This window comes from Diadema antillarum, unplaced genomic scaffold, assembly GCF_040938485.1.
Source record: "Diadema antillarum isolate AM-2024a unplaced genomic scaffold, OU_Dant_1.0 seq00002262_RagTag, whole genome shotgun sequence".
NCBI lineage: Eukaryota > Metazoa > Echinodermata > Echinoidea > Diadematoida > Diadematidae > Diadema > Diadema antillarum.
Genome location: NW_027272891.1, coordinates 170,001 through 177,935, shown reverse-complemented (window position 1 = coordinate 177,935; position 7,935 = coordinate 170,001).

Here is a 7,935-nt window from a genome sequence, read left to right as displayed (position 1 = left end):
AATTCATGTGAGGATATCAGATTAGGGTTAAGGTTATGTTAAATGGTAGAATCTATGTTGGCCTGTATAGCGTTCAAATATTTTATGGGAGCAATCGTCGCAGGTACAAATGTCATGCATGTCATGGAACCGCTTCCCCTTGCCTATACGATAAAATTTCGCTCGTTTATATAAAAATGGATGCAGTTTTGTACCATAAAATGTCAAAGGACAGATCAATCTTGACTCGTCTCCGAATCACTCCGCATACATCAGCTTTTTGTATGTTTCACGATGCATCAACAGAAATAACATGCTAGTAATGATTTTCCTTTCAATTTATATTCATAGATTTCATTTAGACGCAGACAAGCTTGTCGTTAATATATCAGCGATGATCATAGACTCCTAAAGCATTTAAGCTTCCTTGAAAATCGAATCGCGTTTTTTGTCTTTATTTTTTCCCCTGACTGGCCAAACTAAGAAAAAAAAAGACATTGATTCCCATCGATGCAACTCGATCACAAGAGTATTTGCTTGCAAAAACTTTTAACAAATTTCAGTATTGACTTTCAAACAAGATTTTAATGATAATGTCTGCTCATTAAATGTTCTCTTTGAAAGGTTTCTTTCCTATTATTCTTGTGGGTTTATTTTTTTTTTTTTGCGTCAGCTACACAATTTGCCATCGTGTTCCTATCAACATGTAAACCCCCAGTATACTTCCATCTTAACAAATGTCTATACCAGTCAGCCAGTCAGCGTGTCCTATTCAACATACGCATGTCCTTTGACGTCACTCAGCGAAGCTGGATACATGACACAGAAGCGCCTTAAACACAAACAGAAAAGCTTTCCGATATGGCGTGCATTAGAGTAAAAGAGGCTATGCTTACCCGCGATATGAGTCCTACTTCTCTCGCTCTCTCTCTTTTCAGACGTGAATATAAACTGCGTGATTAAAGGTATACATTTCTTCTTAAATTTCATTTTGTGAAAGGCATCCTACATTCGAACCATGACTGAAGTCACGTTTACCCAACAGTTGCGCCCATGCCAGTCGACTTTGTTAAGCACTGCTTTTTGCTCACATAAGTGTGTTTAGTGTTACTTTTTAGTTCTTATTATACTATTTATGAAGCGGAGAAAAGTGCGATCTTCTTTTCGATGGCTGCGCTCACCAGGAAAACGTAACCCATCATCTCATCTGCTTGTAATGAAGTACTGAATCGGAAAGATGTATTGCTGATAAACGTACATGCCCAAAATAGTGTGTCACTGTATACAAAGTGCTCCGTTTATCTGATTATCATCACGAAGCTTTCTGTTTTGTCTTCCTCCGCTCTCTGTGAACGTCACCCTACAGTCCGTTGTTAGTGCTCTCTTATACTAAAAGGGACCAAACAGGTAAGGGGGAAAAACAATAATGTGAAAACCCGGGCTTTCTTCGCTGGCACGATTTTCAGTTATAATTTCCATTTATAATTGAACATAGAAAAAAAAAACACAACAACTAAAGAAGTCTCCTGGTTTTAACAATCAACGACCCTTTGTGTTGAAGGCTGTTTTCTATCAGTAGGTTATACAGGTTCATGGTTGGTAAGCTAAATATTGAGAGAGGGAGATGGGGGGGGGGGGGGAGGGCTGGGGTGGCTGCGGAAGGATTGGAGATACAAACGCGTGGTCAAAGCCCTGATACGCTCCTGCCTCGTATTTATTCTTTCTTTCTACGGCACTCATGATTAGTCAGGATGAGTTCGAGCATCGAATCATTTTCCTTAAATTAGTTAGATATAGCGCCTGGTAAAGGCTTCTATGGGAAGAGCATAAGCGAACCATTTCCATGCAAATCAGCGGCGCTAATCAGCAATGAAGAAGAAGAGAACGCGTGTGCCCTACCAAAGTACAGGGCTCCCTCTTTGACGGGCCCATTTTGTTTCCATTCCAGCTGAAATGAGGGCGAGACAATTATTTTCTCTCATTAGCGTCATCATACTGATTATTGATCATTTACAGGAACAGACGCAAGTGGGATATCCAGACCGTCGATCGCATCTGCTACGACTTACGGTAATGGTCGTATTACATGAAATCACAGCTTTTAAATCTAAACAGACAAGGAAAACAACAACAACAACAACAGCAGCAGCAACAAAAGAAAACGAATAGAAACAAAACAAAAGGCATTCTCTTTTTTTCTTCCCTTCCTTCCATTCTTTCCATGTTATGTGCCATAACGGCGCCTTGAGTTTGTTTACATTCATATGATTTTGTTTATGATGTGTATCTATAATTAAGCTTAATCATTTCATTGTTCAGAAATTTAATTATTCCGTGCTCAGTTCAGATACTCAATGATTTTTACAATCATTTGTTTCGATAAATGTGCAATATTTTTCAGTATTTGTACATCATTATCGATGATTTTAATACATGCATTTTTATTGAGGGTAAAAGAGGTCAAGGGTTTTAATCGGCGAAAAAGAAAATATCTATGCATGTACTGTTTGTCGATAATTTCCATGGAACTTTAGGGTCTTGGGTCAAAATTGAGGGATTTGAGGCCGGGCTAAATATTAATGTTTTTTCTGTTTGTACAGAGTTTCCGTCATATTTATATTCATATCGATAGCCAATTTCAACAAATATATATATTTATTTTTTACAATGTTTGTATTTGTGTTTTAATTGTAAAATGAACAATTTCAGCTAATGAGCTGCATGTTCTTTTTTATTGTCAATAAACCTTCATTGAATTGAATCATTGAATCTATACTGTCTAGTCGTGTCATGTTGTTGCGTTTCTCCTGTTAAGTTCCGTCCTGTCTTACATTATATTTGTGCTAAGTATTTGCAAATAAATATTTCATAAGACTTTTTTTTTGAGTGGTTCACAATATACAAGCTTGTTTTTTAGTGACCTCTCAAGTCTTTTTTTTTTCTCAACTGAAGCATAACTTCGTATTTTTGCCAATATGCATACCTGTCAGCCTATGTTTATCCTTATCATTTATCCTTTGCAAAGTCGATTGTATAATGTTTATGACATAATTCCTGATTTATTCTGTGTTATATTTGCTGGAAAAAGAAGAATGAAAAATAAATTAATTGAATTGAACTGAACGAAAAACAAAATTTACTGTCATGGTCATCTCCGTATGACAGTGAATAAACACATAAGGTCACACATAAGAAAGCAAACGAAACTCCTTAACTATATTTAGGGTAATTTGTTTTAAAAAGGGGAAATGTGACGTCTGTCAAAAATACAAAATTAATGTTCTTAAGTTACTGCTTTTCACTTTATTGAGTATAAATGTATGTATGATTCTTCCAATTTTGTTTGCATCCATGCGTTTGATGGTGTCTTTTTTTTCCAAGAAAAGAAGGATGTCTTTTTTTTTCTCGTAGATTTCCCAAATTATTCATTCGTGTCTGCGTTCAAAGTGTTTAACTGATCATAAAACATTTCAGTCACTAATATAATTTCAGGAAATCATGACACTTCCTGATGTTATACGCCTTGTACCTGACATTAAAATACACTTGACGAATACCTTTCTATATTACGACATCACTTTTAATCTATATTTATCTGTCTAAGTAACTGTCCATTGATATGATTATAATTTTTGAATACTGAGGAAGAAATAGAGAACGCAAGGGGAAATAATAAGACTGGCCAATTACTTTGACGAAAATCGAGTGACTTTTTATTTCTTATTTTTTAACCAGGAAATATTTTCTCTTGTCCGCGTGCTATTCCAGCTTATGTTTGAAAACATAAGTGCAATTTCTCTTCGTTATTGAAGTAACGCAATACTGCAACGCTCCTAATCTAATAAGAATTGAGCCGGTAGGAAGCCGAAACCCAGACGAGTTCATGAATTTTGCTGTCACAAACAACCCCTTCACAATAGTAAACGGGTTTCCCGATCGACCGTTGCAGATTCCAATTGTAACGCGAGGTGGTGTAAGATGCAGTTTTTTTTTTAAAGTCGTCACTGCAAAGTGCTGTATGATACACCCTTGTTGAGCACATTCTAATTTCATACATTTTTTCTTCTCCTTTACTTACCCCCCTTCCCCTCCCAGATTCGATCACGGTCGCCATGGTAATGATATAGGCCTACATTCACTTCAAGTCTTTATGACGTAAAAGATAGCAAACAAACGAAGAGTTTAAAGGCAAATACAAATTTCCACCTGTATAAATTTTGAATATTTGAGATTACCGACAGCGAAATTAGGTTCGTATGCACGCACCTTCTTTTCATTTTCAGATTAACGAATCTTATTTTATTTTCGGATCAACGAACCTGAAAAAACCATACGGAAATAATAATGATAACGAAAAGTTATAATAGGGCTACATGTAAATACTCATTACACACAATGTCGATTTCCATAATCTCCTTGACAAAGAGTATTCAACATAAATACAATTGACAAAAGTAATACAATATTCAAACTAATTTAGCCTCGGCAGCCCTGGAGTAAAAAGATGGACACTATATAATAACAGTTTTCATTTCATTTCATTTATCCATATCAGCACGGCACATGATTCAGCCAGCACGGCTGTTTGTTTGTTTGTTTGTTCGTTTGTTTGTTTGTTTGTTTGTTTTTCAAATAATATCTACTCATTTCCAATCAAATAATACAATATACATCAATTCTCTTTGGTATTACTGTACAAACATATAAGGGAATAATTCTTTTAAAGATAACTGAAATAACTGTACATTTTCAGGTTTCAAAATGACAAATACAATGGCAATAGTACAGCGATGACCGAAGAAAAAAACATGAGAGTATATTATTTCTACCTAAAACTCATCCCCTAACTAACCTCCTTATCCCACCTAACCACACAATATGCTACTTTACTATACACTATCCCCCCCCCCCAAAAAAAAAAAAAAAAATAGAGGGAAAAACCACTCCGCCCATGCATAATTACCTATGATCCTTTCGTTTTCACCCTACCTATTACAATTTTACTATTTAAACACTCACATATCGCCGTTGTCATGTTGTCCGTATGTCCGTTCATACACACACACACACACACACACGCACACACACACAACACACACACACACACACACACACACACACACACACACACACACACACACACACACACGCACACACACACACACACACAGTCCTATTCCTGATAGCATATACATGTATTATGAAGATAGCACAACGTTGTATTGCATATACTGCAATCGTAAGTGGACAAGAGAGAGAAATCAATACCGGGAACCGACATCAAAAGCGGAACTTGATTTAGATGAGGACCTATCATATCCACTCACGTTACTCTTATACCATTATCAAGTTTACAATGATTTACTGTACATGTTTTCCTAAAGAACGCCCACAGGTAGTGGGATGTACTTTTCTTTGCTGTACCTTTCTTTCATAATTTCCCCATTCACCACTTGAATCTAATAAGAGAGAGTGCAAAAAAATGGATTTTAGTTGTTCATTTATATTGTTTGTTTATTATGTTTTTTTTTTTCAAAAGCCTATACAATGTATAGTATCTTTAGCAGTGCTAAATTAATGAATATTTCTCTCATTGGCCACACGTTATTATTGAAAGATTAACGTTTCTAAGTCTCTCTTAAAGTGGCAAATTAATTAAAATTTCTTATTGATCTTGCGCAGAATTAACTCTTATGTCTGCTTTGAGTGCCTACTAACTCACACACACACACACACACACACACACACACACACACACACACACACACACACACACACACACAACAAAACAAAAAAGCATAGAACTGTACACACTGTCCAATGTATAAGGCAAGGAAAGAGTTAATGATCTGTAACCGTTCCATCAAATGCTTTATCCAATATAAGATATGCATTGAATTTCAGAAGTGCAAATTTTAACCCGTTGAAGACTAGTCCCATATACACATATACACTCGGGCAGATGTCTAATTTTTGTTGTCGCAATGTGATGCCAAAATGACTCTGTTTTTTTTTTTTTCCTTTTGTTTTCGATAAGTATGCAGATGTATATTTTGCCCATTTTCTTCTTTTTCCTCTCTTTTAAGGCTGTCGTACCTTCAAACTATATACGCTTATTTGACAAAAGTCTTCTGCATTCATACTCCCAATACATGCGCCATAATTCAGTCAGATCATTTGATTCACTGTTATTATTATCCAGAGTGGTTCCCAATTGACGTGTTTTCTTACTCTTTTCTTCAATCTGTACACGTATATCTCAGTTATGTTTGGATGTACCCACTGTATGATTAATTTTCTTGGAAATAAAAAGAATGACTGTATATCATTTGTAATGTATATTCAATGCAGAAAATTCCTAATGAATTCATTTGAATTGAATTGAAATTGAATTGAAATGCATATTGGTAGGCAAAATCAGTCTGTCTTCAACGGGATGGCAAATGAGATATTTCTGCAGCAAAAATTTCAGCACCAGAACGAAGCTAGTATAGGCCATGGTATCATGTTTCCTTTTCATTGTCGTTGAGTGTGTCCGCTGAGCCGAGCGGGTAATGTTGATTCTTTATTCATCACCGGTTTACTATAATATACACATCAGTGGCTATTAAGACCCAGCCCACTTCTGTGAATTCGCGTTGTTGGATACGAGGGAGAGAGAAAGAAGTGGTAGCAGCGTGCAAGGACGTATTACCGTTTATTATCATCGACAGCGAACTCATGGGAATGTGGTAAGTTTTGCCTTCGCTTTACTTCAGTAATCATATATTTAACAAACCATTTTTATTACACATGCATTTCGTCGACTTGTAAGATTTGTTGTAGCGGTAGACCTATATCCACTGTACACAAACCGCTTATTATACTGTTTTATAATCTTCTTCATCCTTTCGCTGCATGTCTGATATGTTATTAATGGAACTGGGAGATAAAGAAGTTTCAAATATATTGTGCTGGCCATTATTTAATATAATTTAACATAATCTATTCAGCGAGAACCTAAGGATATGCCGTCATTGATGTGCTGTATTTTATAGTAAACACGCAGAACGTTCTGATATATGTTGTCTGGTTGTAGCGCTACTCAACTTCTCATATGGAATTATGACTGTTTCGAAAATGTAAGCTTGTAGGCCTATACTTGGCTCCTGAAATGGAGGGGTCTTAGTCCATTACGGTATCGACCGGCAAGCTGAAAATCGAATGCGCAGAGAAGAAAGCAATGCTAGCATTGATTTATTAAATTTTGATTTAGCGCAAAAAAAGAGCAATGGTTAGATGTTTACCAAGAAAATGACGCTAATACGGCATCACAATCTTATTCATAATTTTTTTTTGTATCATTAGGGTAAAAGCATTTCTTTTGTTCGCGTGAAATATCGTAAACGTATATAAAAATCATAGGATAACCAAAGGTATTATGATTTCCATTCAAAAGAGAAATCGTCTTTGTATATGTATATATATATATAATTCAATTAAATGGCCTTCTCCGGAAAATTGTAATACATGTAGATGTATCTATATCGTAGCATGTTAACGTCATTAATCCGGCAGTCCCGTTGACATTATCATGCATAAGATAGAAAATAATAAGGATAATAAAAATTGTCTTTGGCAGATTATTAATGAATTGATAGATAAGAAGACAATTACTACTACTACTATTTTCACATTCTTCTTTTTACAGTTGTAGCTAATATGCATTTCATGAAAGTTATATTTGTACACATGTATGTATGACCAATTGGAAAAGGCATCCATCGTGTTCAGTGGCCTAGCAAATATTCAGTAGGACCTCGATTTAAATCTTGTAGTTTAACCCCTCCCGTACTTTCATTTTCATACAAAATAATAATTGTCTTTTTTTTTTTCATTCCTATAGTGTAATTCCTTGACTTTGTACATCATCTTCTAGCAACCATGAGAACACCATCATCAATTTGTTTCCTGTAT